Source organism: Myotis lucifugus, unplaced genomic scaffold, assembly GCF_000147115.1.
Source record: "Myotis lucifugus unplaced genomic scaffold, Myoluc2.0 scaffold_378, whole genome shotgun sequence".
NCBI classification, from domain to species: Eukaryota; Metazoa; Chordata; class Mammalia; order Chiroptera; family Vespertilionidae; genus Myotis; species Myotis lucifugus.
In genome coordinates, this window is record NW_005871426.1 from 871,770 (window position 1) to 885,599 (window position 13,830).

The 13,830-nt window shown below is 34.5% G+C and overlaps 1 protein-coding gene across 1 annotated transcript in view; it reads right to left on the reverse strand.

Moving 5' to 3' along the window:
• Nucleotides 1–13,830, reverse strand: part of AFG1L (AFG1 like ATPase) — a 154,857-nt gene that overhangs the window by 76,068 nt on the left and 64,959 nt on the right. The gene's annotated exons all lie outside the window — the stretch shown is intronic.

Genomic DNA, 13,830 nt, shown 5'->3' on the forward strand with positions numbered 1-13,830 from the left:
GGAAGGAGACATATGTAATACTCTTTTTGTAATACTTTAAGCAATAAATCAAAAATAATAAAAAAAGAAATTCCATTTCTAAATTCTTACAGAAACATTGACTCATGTGACTAAAAAACCATTTGTAAATAGGTTTTTAAAGCATTATTTAAAAAGTAAAAACTAGAATAAACCTAAGTATACAGAAATAGTTTAAAAATGATAGTGCAGCCTGGCCAGTGTGGCTCAGTGGTTGAGTGTTGATCTATGAACTGGGAGGTTGCAGTTCGATTCCCAGTCAGGGGTTGTAGAAGGCAGCCGATCAATGATTCTCTCTCGTCATTGATGTTTCATTCTCTCCCTCTCCCTTCCTCTCTGAAATCAATAAAATATATATATATTTTAAAATGATAGTGCAGCCATACTGTGAAATAGAAAGCAGCCATTTATAAAAATGAGAGTTATATCTAATATCAAAAGGCCTCTAGGATATCTCCAAGGGATAAACGCACAATTCAAAATGAAACTATTACCCCATTAGTTGATGACATATCTACATGTTTATGCACATAGACAGATGTATATATAAATGTGCAGAAAAATATTTGAAAAGATACATTTTTTCCAGCTTTCTATGAGTTCAGTTTTTTTAGATTCCACATATAAATGATATCACATAGCATTTTTCATTTCAGTTTAAAGAATTTTTTTCAGCATTTCTTGAGAGGCAAATTTAGTAATGATAAACTTCCTCAGTTTTTGTTTACCTAGGGATAATTTTATTTCTGAAGGATAATTTGCATTTCCCTGATGAGTGATATGTTAAGCATCTATACATGTGCTTATTAGCCCATTTGTGTATTTCTTTTGTGATGTGTCAGTTCCTATTTGTTCGTTTTTAATTTTTTCGAGCGGTCATTTTATTATTGAGTTGTAAGAACTCTTTATGTAATTTGAATACAAGTCCTATGTCAGAGGAAAGTTCTGCAAGATAGTTCTCCTCTGTTTGTGACTTGTATTTGTAGTTTCTTAATGGTGTCCTTTGAACAGCAACATTTTTTAAGTTTGATAAAGGCTAATTTGATTTTTTTTAAATAATCTTGTTTATAACTATGCCACCAAATGCATAACTGCAGCTCCTGTAAGCTTTCATTTTTTCCCACAAAAGGAACTGTGAATTCATCTCCAGACTAACAGGAACTTCCCACCATATATGCAGCTTTACAATATCTATTGTTTTCAAAATCCAGTAAATTTATCCACAAGATTTTTCCTTCTTCTACACAAATAAGCAGAGGTAAACAGTAACTTTGCAATCTAAAAAAAGTATAACCATACTATAAATACACAAAGTCTATAATGCATGTGATTCATTTATACTATAATCACAACTACTGGAATAATAAAGAAAAACTAAATCTCAATAAAATATTTAGCTTAAACAATAAAGTCTAGTTTCAGAGACTTTGTTATTAAGACTTTCAGTATCCAGGAGAGCATTTATAAATATCCTAAACTCTGGTTATGCTCTTTCATCATTGTATTTGCTCAACTTTTTGTCATTTCACTGTACATTAGCACTTTTATCTGAAGATGAAAAGAGGAAGAGAAAGAAGATGAATTCAGTAAATCTTGAAACTTATTCTTATCTCCAAAGATCTAAAGAGAAAATTCTAAGCTATTAGCTAAAACAAGATTTGGATATCACTACATTTAACTTATCATTGTGTATGACTAAAGCTAGATTAATAAGATAGGTTATACCTTATAAAAGAAAAAGAGTTCCTTATTGATAAAAGCAATTGAAAACATAATTAATTCTACCCAAAACCAGTAAAATAATAACATATAAATACAATGACTATGCAATATTAAAATACACACGTGCGCGCACGCATGTGTGCACGCGCGCACCCCACCCCACACACACACACATTGTACAACATGGTTTGGTAGAAAGAACTCTCAATAAAAAGCAGGAAATCTGGGTTCTAGACCTGGTTCTGCCATAGCTGGATGATCTTAGGCATGAGCCTCAATTGTCTCCACTCTACAACAAGAAGGTGGGATGAATGTTTCTAAGGCTCCTTCAAAGTCTGACATCCTGTGAGTAAACACACACATACACTTTCATCTACACTACAGGCAAAGCTAGTGCTCACTAGCACACACCAGCACGGCATGACTGACTATTCACAGTTCAGCATCTAATTGGTCTGTCAAAGCTGCACCAGTTGTTAAAGAGTTTGAATGATTATCCTTATTTCCAGGCACTCCCCAAATTATGAAATGTCTAACATGTATAACCCTCTGTTTGCATTCTGCCTTCCACATACAATGAGGATATTCCTCATTGTTAAACAGGCTCTCCTAACCTCTGGTTATAACTTAGAGTCCAGAACCTTTCCTACTACCTTTATTCCCTCAAAAAGAGTTTCTACAAATTCCTTGTTCTATATTTCACTCTCACTATTCATAACTTATTTAGTTTCAAGTCAGGTAACTTCTCCCACATACACTGAAACCATTTTAGCTTTGTTTTTCTGCCCTCCTCTTCTCCCTTCTAAGCCTTGTCCAGTTTTCCCAAGAAAATCCCCACTTCATTCTAGTTGAAGCAAAACAAAATAATAAACATGATTATTAAACCCGTGATGGCAGTAATACATCCAAATAAAGAAAACAAAAGTCATAACAAAGTTCTTGTTAATTTTATGTTTGTGTGTATATTTATTTGAAGAGGACATTGTTTTAACAACCTATGTTTACTATTTAACACCAACTTAAAAATGGGAAGTGTAGCCTAGCCGGTGTTGCTCAGTGGTTGAGCGTTGACCCATGAACCAGGACTTCACGGTTCCATTCCTTGTCAGGGCACATGCCAGGTTGCAGGCTTGATCCCCAGTAGGGAGCATGCAGGAGGCAGCCAATCGATAATTCTCTTTCATCGTTGATGTTCCATCTCTCCCTCTCCCTGTTCTCTCTGAAGTCAATTTAAAAAAAAAAATGGGGGAAGTGTAGACGGTCAATAGGAAAGAATCTTGTAATAAGAACCCCTAATATACAATAATTTTGAGGGAGAGAGAGACGCTAAGTTCACTATAACGGAAAAAGATTTCTTGGATGTCTTGAGGCCTCAAAAACTTAGTCAAACTATTGTTCAATGTGCACAGAGTTTGTGTCTTCATGCTCAGATGTTGTTGAAACAGGAGACTAAAGTAATGTCAATGAATCCTACCAAGCACTATACATGACCTCTGGGGTAATTAGCAATCATTCAAAAGCAATAAGACTAAAATGTTCTATTCTTTATTACTGTCAGCTCTTATCTTGATCAGCATTTTAATAAAGATGGTTCGTTTCTAAGACAGTTTCATGAATCAGTCATAATTACATTCTGACATGCAGTGAATAGTAAAGCAAAACTAAATATCACTTCATCAACCTTTCTAACCTTTATGCAAGTATTAACTGTAAATAATTTTTACACAATCCTACAACAGAAAATCTGCATATTTCTTAGCTTTGTACATACTTTACCCCAAATGAATTTCCTGTGACCTATACCTGAAAAACACAATCAGCCATAATTATCCAGTTTTGTGAGATGTTCAGGTGTTGCCTTTCAGAGTTCAAATCAACTTCAAGAATAAAAGGCTACTTTATTCCACAAATGGCACAATACGCAAAATGGGTTAAGTAGCCAAAAGCATCTCAGAGCACTGTGGCTTGAAAGAAGTCTAACCAGAATCAAACGTCAAAATAAAAATACACTAAAGCACAGCAACACTTAACAAAAATAGATTCGTAGATTATACATTAAGGAATGGATCACTGATAACTACTGCAGTCTTATAATTAAAATATGTCAAGAATATTAATTAGAAGAAAATCTGAGCACTTAAGTATGTGAAGGGTATATTTTTAAAAATATATAATTCCAAAATAGCTGATGGAAGACAATTTATCAAAAATATAAAACTTACTTACAGATAATATATAAACTGTTTTAGCCCCCCCCCCATACATAATTTACTTTAGAGCTTTGAAATAGCTAATTCTCTTTTTAAAAATGTTTTAGTCAAAGTGAACATAATTCAATTATCAGAATAAATTGATACTGCATTTTAGGTGATTTATTGTTTCAGGTCTTAGAAAATTTCAAAATAAATACAATGCTTTCTCAAGAAATATTCTTGTCTTCCCAGTAGTACAGAGCATCCACACAGACCTAGGTTCCCAAACCTGTATTTTTACTATGTCTCTCAAATAAGTGAAGTTTATGGTAAATCTACTGAATAACATCTTTAAGCAAAGTGATTTCCATTTAAAAACTTAACCACAGAGAGATAGGAACATATTTACTTCGTGTAATTTCAATTTGAAAACAAGTTCTTTCAAAAACCAATATAAAAATCATTCCTTTTATGTTTTCTTACACATTTTATTATACAATAGCCTTCCTAGAATGTTACTGACCTGAAACAAAAAGAAATATAGCAAGCATCTTTTTCATCTGGGATTAAAAGCACAAAAATACATGTCTTTTCTGTGATAATTTTTGTTTAACTCTTTAGCTTTCATGATCATCATCCCTTCCTCTTATTGGAGGTGCCAAAAAAAAAAAAGGAAAAGAAGTGTTGATTTAAGAAAACAGATTTCCCAGAAAGAAAAAAACCGTGATTAAGATTTAAACAAAAGCTAAAGATGGCTTCCCCTGAGCACTGATGAGGTCCGCTACCTCATTACTAAACACTGAAAACTTGTGATGCATTTTGTTTCAAGAGAATCCAAAAGTCCTTGCTATAAAGCAGACAGGGGGGTGCAGAGTCCATTCACTCTTTCTGTACCACAACCATTATGTAAGAAGTATAAAACACTGCCTTTATGCTGCCAAGCCACAATGACTCTTCCTACATCAAAGGATTTTCACTACTAGAGTTTTTTCTTCAAAATTTATTCAAGCTAAGGGCAGAGAGACAACAATTCATACACGCTAATTATGTCTAATTATCTATTCCCTTTTCTGACCAGCTTCGGCCAGTGTTATTTGCTATCTGGATTTCTCACAACCTCCCTTTGCCCTGTCCATCCAGCCCAACAGGGAAGGCTTTGAAGAAAACAGTTGTGGCTTTTTAGAGTTTTCTCAATATAGAGTTCAAGCAAATTAAATAATTATTCTGTTAGTTTTGACACATTTGTGCTTTAAATATGAGGACCTCTTTGTTACTTTGGCAAATTCTTCACATCTCTTCATGGCTGGAATCATAGTAACACCCTCTCACACGGGAGCGTCTCCTCATGCTTTCTTTTCATGATCTAAGTGAAATGTTTATTGGATTAAAGTTCTTCTCTGCAGACCTTCATGGTGGCCTATGACAAAGAGCTTAAAAGTTCTATTAATTGGCTTGAGTTTTCAGGGAGGGGAAAGGAGAATTTTATTTCACATTACATCACTAGCCAAGGAAATTGCCACGTGTAATTAAACTAATTTATTTCATGAGTCAAACAAACAACTAACTCATATTTAAGACACACTTCCTTTAAACAATTTTTGTCATTAAAGAATTGATTTCTTATAATTTTACCCAGAATACCTATGATTCTAAGGGAAAAGAATTCAAGACCTAAACACTACATATTTTACATATAAGCAATGGCTTGCTATATTCCAGTTTGATATAAATATATAATTATATATTGTATATGTAATTATACAAATACAGATTATACTTTATATATTTCATGAGAAATCTTAAATTACTTTTCCATAGAAAGGCCCTGACTAATACCAGGTGCACATTCCTGGATGAAGAAAACAAGAATTGCATTTTAAATCCAAATCACAAAAATTTTTATTCTAGATATTTAGTAATTTCAAGGACACAGTACAAAAATACCATCACAAAGTTGGATGCCTGTTACGATAGCTGATTTTATTAAATATATTTTTTTCAAACATGGATGAAATGGACTAGTTTATGACAATATATTCTTTAATTTATTTAGCCTAAAATTTGGTAATTATAGGAATGTTTTCTAAGAAAAATACTCATTTTTATATTTTAAAATATTAATTACTATAATTCAAATGAACCATTTAGTGGTTTGTGGGGGAAAGCCACAAGCCTTTTCAATTCAGGAATTCAGTCTACTACTTTTGTTCTGTCTTTTACTTCTTTCAATCTTATGTATTAAAAAGCCAACACGTAAGTAAAGACATTATCACACTAACAAGGGTTAATCCTTGCTAGGCTGCCTCAGGTGACAACACAGTGGAGGTCAATGGGGCTGACACTGACCTCAAAGACTGATTCTGATTATTTAGCCCTGTGAAAGCTCTAGTATTGAAAGTTATAACGAACAAACTGACAAATCAATTTCACCAATGAAATGAAAATTGCTTCAGGAAAAAATGGCAAATACACATTTAGCAAGTGCAGGTGGCTGGACAAATGCTGAACACTGAAGCATTTTATCTAAGGGTTATAAACAATGTTTCTAAAGTTTATAACTAGAGATCACACCATGGGAGTAGTCTCAGAGTTCACTATATGTATAACATTCCTTTGAAAAAAATCCCTCAGGAAACAAAAACACAAAGGCTAATACATGGCTTTTTAAGTTTTAGAGAAAGGATGCATAACAATTGAAAAACTTTAACAACCAAGTAGAAGAAATGAAGTAATAACTTGAACATTAAGCAAATATTATAAAAGTAATAATAATCCTAACATAATTATTACTGCCTTAGTATAGTATTTTTATATGTTGCATATTTAAACCCAATAGATGTTAAACCACATCAGATTATGATGTTTTTCAAATGGACCACACTTTATCAATAAGAAGAAAATTCATTTTATAAGAGTTAATACTAGTATCCTATTTTCCCCTAATTTCATCATCTAAATGGCATTCATCGGAGAGAAAATTATACTGTAGAATGCCTTGTCAGTTACTTTTAACCAGCTTATTGCTATCATTTCAGTAATCTATTAATCACCTAACTAATTTAATTTTAAACAGAAATCTTGAAAACTTAAGAAAAAGATAGCTTGCTAAAATGTTACTGTGAAATAGAGTGAAAGTGCTACATTACTGATAACAGAATCTATCACTGTTTGGCAAAAACACTACATATAATATTGTACAGGAACATTTCTCATGGGGCAATTATTTTAGATTGGTACATACTGTTAAACTAATTAAGAAAAGCATAAGGAGAAAGTTAATAAAATTCACACGGAGAATTTTTTTTTTTACTCTAAAAATTATGAATAGCACTTATCTCCTTCAGGACTCATTATGGAATGAATCAAACAAAAAATGATAGAGTGAATAGATAGACTTTTACCCAAATATAATATACCTGTCTAAAATATCATGGATTGCTAAAACTTGATCAGATGGGAATAGCAATGCCTGGCAGGCAACCCATTAATAAGAAGGCCAATAATAGTAGCTAGTTGAAATTAACCTAAGAATCCATCCCGATCAAATATCAATTGGCCCTCTTTTCCTTTCACAATAATTTTAAATAATGTTTACAATATAATGAGGTTGTGTTCAATGTATATTATTCAATGAATATACATTTAAGTTATTATTTTTTTAAATAACTCTTAAGATATTTCTAAGAAAGTTGATCCTAACAAAGCTTATATTTCTCAAATTACCGAATAACTCTTAAGATATTTCTAAGAAAGTTGATCCTAACAAAGCTTATATTTCTCAAATTACCGAATTATTTGAAATTGATACTAAACCACCCTCTTATTTGTTGGTTCACCAAGTTTCCTCCCTTCTATCAACCATTAACCAGCAATCTTTTAAAATGCTACTTTCTCTAATACAAACTAAGGAAATCTTTGCTGAGACATGGTTTCCATCACTATACTCTTTAGTTAACTCAATTACAGAAGTTCACACTTATGAAAAAATTTTTACTGTCTGACTTACAGACCAGAGTAAGACAACATTTAATCAGAATCAATGACCACCACCAATGTTTTCTTACTATAACATCTCATTTATAAGTTATTAATTTGACTGGTGATATAAAATGTTAAAGTAGTTTTCTCAGGAAGCTTCATGAGGACTATAATGCTTGAATTACCATATATCCAAAAATATAATCTGCGACCTTAGAGTTTCATAATAGCCTAGCTAATAAGAGGGCACATAGGCAAGGAGGAGGGACCAATGGGGGGGGGGGGTATAATGGGGACAACTGTAAAACTTTCAACAATAAAGATAACTTTTTTAAAAGGGCACATCTTTTTAATTTAAATTTTTTAAATTTTAATATAGTAAAAACTATTCTAGTCTATCCTATTCTAGTATCCACTGTGGTGTACAAGTCTCAGTCCAGCTTGATTTTTTTCCCATGGATTTTTCTTCTATGTAATTATAGGATTCTTTCTTTATCCTTGAAGTTCAGTTATGCACCAGAAAAAAAAGTATTATTTTTCTATTTTATCTTTGTGTTCTGTTTTAGAAATATGAATTATGTGAATGCTTTATCTCTGTTGCCTGCTTTCCATATCTAGCACTTTCTCTGTAATAATTTTAATCTCTAACTATTCTATTTTTTATCCTTGACTATTCATTTTGTGTGATTTGTTTCATAAGTCTGGTCTCTTTATCACTGATTTTGTTTTTATCAGTGTTGATTCTTTAACTTGATTTTTCTAAAATGCTTTTCACTTTTGTAAAGGGTTCACCCTCAGTCTGTAAGATTCATCTAATCTTGCAGTTATTTCATCCCTGATCTCTTATTTCATTGGAACCATAACTTCTTTAAGTTCTTTTAAAATATAGAAAAGTTTTATCCAAAAAAAGTCTCCCATTTCCTGAGTGAGTTCTTCCAGAGTATATTCTTCATGTGCTTCTACTTATTAGTTCATGTCTGCCTTTGCTGCTTCCTTCCTGCATCTGCCATTTCATTTCTTTTCATAATAGCCTCTATACATAGGACACATGAGAAATCCATTTTACTTTTTGTTAATTTCTCAACTTTGAATATGGGTAGTCCTATCTAGGTGTGCTGATTTCCTGAGAAGGATAGGCTAAAAATTACCTTCTAAAAAAGAGTTATTACTATAAAATAATACAAGATTGAGCAATCTTAGAATAAACTAAAAAGGAAAACTTAAATTGTCTATAATCTTATTATTCAGAAATAATTCTATTTACATTTTGGGATACGTATTTCCAGTATTTTTCCATGCGTGTGTATAACTTCCATAGTTGAGAAAGTAACATATACTCTTGCATCACATTTTTTCACTTACATTATCTGTAAGCATTATACTACATTATCAAAAGCATTTTGAAAATATTTTCCGGCCCTAACAGGTTTGGCTCAGTGAATAGAGCGTCTGCCTGTGGACTGAAGAGTCCCAGGTTCAATTCCAGTCAAGGGCATGTACCTTGGTTGCAGGCTTGATCCCCAGTAGGGGGCATGCAGGAGGCAGCTGATTGATGTTTCTCTCTCACTGATGTTTCTAACCCTCAATCCCTCTCCCTGCCTCTCTGTAAAATCAATAAAAATATTTTTCCAAGAAAGGAAAATATATTCCCTCATGTGACTATACCATCAATTAATGATTCCTCTAAACACAGGAGAGAAAGATGTGCCCATCACTTTCTTTTATAGTTATCCTATTTATATTTCTGTATCTATGGGAAATATAACTGAGTGCCTGAAAAAAAAAAAAAACACCGTGCCTTCTTCTTCTTTAAAATAAATGCCACTGAAGAGACACACTCTCTTCAGATCTCTGGAGTGTCTGTAATCTTTGGCCAAATATTAAATTGCAAAGAGCAGTCCACACAAAGCTGGGAGATCTAAGCAGTCTACAGCCAGAGTAGAGGGCTTCGGTGAACCACAAGGGAATTCAGCAGAGAGCCTCGAAGGGCCCCAGCTGGAAGACAGGCTAAAGCAGTCCTAGAGAAAAGGCTACTCTAGACTCCCTAACAAAGCTTGAAAACAAGCTTCGATCAGATCAGGCTGATCTGTAAGAAACGTAATCACTTGCTGAAGTAAAGTTCGACAGCTTTAAAGGAAGGAACAGGCGTCCAGTCATAGTACTTGACTTGAAAAGAAGCAGGAAAGTAGGACCCACAATGAGGAAAAATATCAGACCATGGAAACAAAACCAGAAATGACTTCTGCTCTGGAAGATGGAGCAGATGTACTTCCGCTTGTACTATTCAAAATCTGGAAATTACATACAAAACAATGTAAGAAGACACTGAAAAGTAGAAGGAAGGAAGAACAGCTAGGGACCTCTATACCTGAGAAACAACAGAATGGGGAGTTCTCTGGTTTTCTTCTTGACTCATATACCCCAGGCTTGGAGACGAAGCCACCAGAAACTCAGAAATGCCAAAGGACACAGAAAAATGAGACCAACAAAAGCCTGCTCTCTTTAGTCAAAGGACCAAGAAAATAGCAGCATATTTAAGAGGAAAAAACTGTGGCACCACATCTACTCATTCCAGCAAAGGCTGAGGGGAGAGCCCCCAACACTCCTGACAGGGTCGTGTCAATGAAAGCTAGGTGGGGAGCTGAAATGTTCCTCCCTGCAGCCAGCAGTGAGCATCACCCCTACCCCACGATGTCTGTGGAGAGAGACAGGGCACCCTTGACTCAGGTGCCAATGGATGCTGAATAGGGAACCTGGACTTCCACGCCTATATCTGTCAGTAAGGTGGCAGTGCCTCTCCTCCTGCCAGAAGAGTGTGGAAAATAGCCAGTTAAAACAAAAAGTTAAAATAAGGTCTACAAAGAAAATATACAAATGGCAAATAAGCACATGAAAAGATGCTCAACATTAGTAATCATGTGAGAAATGTAAATCAAAACTCCAAGGTAACATTTCATACCAATTACGATGGCTGTTGCTTTTTAAAAGAAAGAGAACAAGTGTTGGAGAAACTGGAGCCCTTGTGCATTACTGGTGAGAATGTAAAATGGTACAGCAGTTGTGAAAAACAGAATGGCAGTCCCTCAAAAATTAAACATAGAGTTACCATACGATGCAGCAATTCCATGTCTGGGTATATACACAAAAGAACTGAAAGCAGGGGTAAAGCAGACATTTGTACACAAATGTCCACAGCAGCATTATTCACAATAGCTAAAAGATGGAAACAATCAAAATGTCCATCAACAGATGAATGGATAAACAAAAATGTATAAACACACAATGGAACATTATTCAGCCTTAGGAAAGAATGAAATTCTGACACTTGCTATAGCATGAGGAAACCTTGAAGACATATGCTAAGTGATTTAAGCCAGACACAAAAGGACAAATATTACATGATTTCATTTATACTGGGTACCTAGAAATGACAAATTCATAGAGACAGACAGTAGAAAGGTGGTTACCAGGATTTGGGGGAGGAGAGAATGTGGAGTGATTACTTAATGAGCACAAAGTTTCAGTTTGGAAAGATAAAAAAGTTCTGCAGATAAGTGATGGTTGCACAACAATGTGAATGTACTTAATGCCACTGAACTGTCAACTTAAAATGGTTAAAATGGTAAATGTTGTGTATATTTTATCACAATAAAACATTGATTAAAAAATAAGATCCAAAGTCTCATGACAAATTATGAAAATGTCCAAGTTCTAGTTGAAAATCACTCATACCAAAAACCACGAAGACCTCGAAATAAATGTAAAAAGATTATCAATAGATACCAACATCAAAATGTTAGAATTATCTGATAAACATTTGAGAGCAGACATAATAAAAATGCTTCAACAGGCAATTATGACTATACTTGAAACAAAAGAGCATTACTACTTAAAAATAAAATTGATTAGAAAAAGTTCCATTCACAAGCAATATTTAATAAATCTCTATGCAACTTATAACCCTGTCTCCAGTGATTTAAGGTCAATGACAAAATTATTAGGAAAACAGACAAATTTATAATCCAAGTGGGGCATGCTTTCCTTAGCCTCTCAATAACTGATGTGAAAAATACAAAAGAACTAAGATTTAAACAGGATTTAATTTAAAAACCTTACTTAATGGATGTGTTGTTATACATATATATAACACACAACCAAAGAATAGTCGTTATGCTCAAGAACATAGAGAATATTTACCAAAATTGTCCACATTTTGAGCCATAAAGTTAAGTTTCAACAAATTTGAAAGGATTTAAGTCACACAGAACATATTCTCTGACCACAATGCAATTAAGATTTGTTAAGAAAACAGTAACAAAAGCGTAACTGCAAAACTCTCATATGTTTGAAAATTAAGAAACATACTATAGGTAATTCATGGGTTAAAGTAGAAATCACAATGGAAATCAAAAAACACTTTGAACTTGATAGTAAAAATACTAACTATCAAAACGTCATGGATGCAACTATTTAAAGAAAAATAAATAGCCTAGGAAAGAAGGTTGAAATGAGATAAAAATTAATCTCAGAAAATTAGGGGAGGGGGGCAAAATAAACACAAAGAAAGTGCAAGTATGAGAAAACAGGAACCTCCCCACTTAAAAGGCAGTGGAAATGATATGTAAGGATTGGGGTTTTTGTTTTACTTTGCTTTTTTCAAGGACTTAATCTAGGAAGGCTTCCTAGGGAAATGTACCTGAGCATTTTGTGTATCTTGTCCAGTCCTGTGGCTTTCTTTCTTTTTTTTTATGAATTGCAATAAAATATACCTAACATAAAATTTATCATTTTGACCATGTTAAGTGAATAATGCAATGGCATTTAGTACATTCACGGTTTTATGCAACCATCACCACTATCTATTTCCAGAATTTTTTCATCATCCCAGAGACTCGGCACCCATAATACAATAACTCTACATTCCCCTCCCTCCCAGCCCCTCATCGGTATCTGAGGTACCTATGAATTTGCCTTTCATATATTTGTCCTTTGTATCTGGCTTAACTCACCTAGCTTGTCTTTGAGACTCATCCATAATGTAGCTCCTGTCACAACTTCATTCCTTTTCATGGTAGAACAATATTTTATTGTATAACTATGTCATTTTTTTATTCAACTGTTGGTGGACCTATGGCTTTTAATAGCATGAATCTTTCTCATTATTACTGTCATCTTATGAAAATACAGTTTACTAATAGCTTATATGTTTTTGTTATTTTTTAATACTTCAAGAAACAACTTGCAAGTTCTTATAGTGAATTACAAACCTGTCATCACTTGGTTTATAGAAGAAAATGTAAAGGAAAAAATGGACTTTATATTTTTCCCAAAGTAAATTTCTCTCTCATTTATAATCTCTTTTTATTAAATTACTAGAGCCCCGGTGCACAAAAATTTGTGCACTCTGGAGGGTTCCTCAGCCCAGCCTGTGCCCTCTCGCAGTCTAGGACCACTCGAGGAATGACCACCTGCTGGCTTAGGCCTGCTCCCTGGGGGATTGGGCCTAAGCTGGCAGTCAGACATCCCTCTGGCAGCCTGGGAGCCCTCGGGGGATGTCCACTTGCAAGCGGGGAGCAGGCCTACCTGCAGTCGGACATCCTTAGCGCTGCGGAGGAGGCAGGAGAGGCTCCCACCACCACCACTGTGCTGGCAGCCATCAGCCAGGCTTGTGGCTGAACAGAGCTCCCCCTGTGGGAGCACACTGACCACCAGGGGGCAGCTCCTGCATTGAGAGTCTGCCCCTGGTGGTCAGTATGTGTCATAGTGACCAGTCATTCCCAGTCGCTCTGCTGTTAGGGTCAATTTGCATATTACCCTTTTATTATATAGGATAGAGGCCTGGTACATAGGTGGGGGCCAGCTGGTTTGCCCTGAAGGGTGTCCCGATCAGGGTGGAGTCCCGCTGGGTGCTGACAGCTGG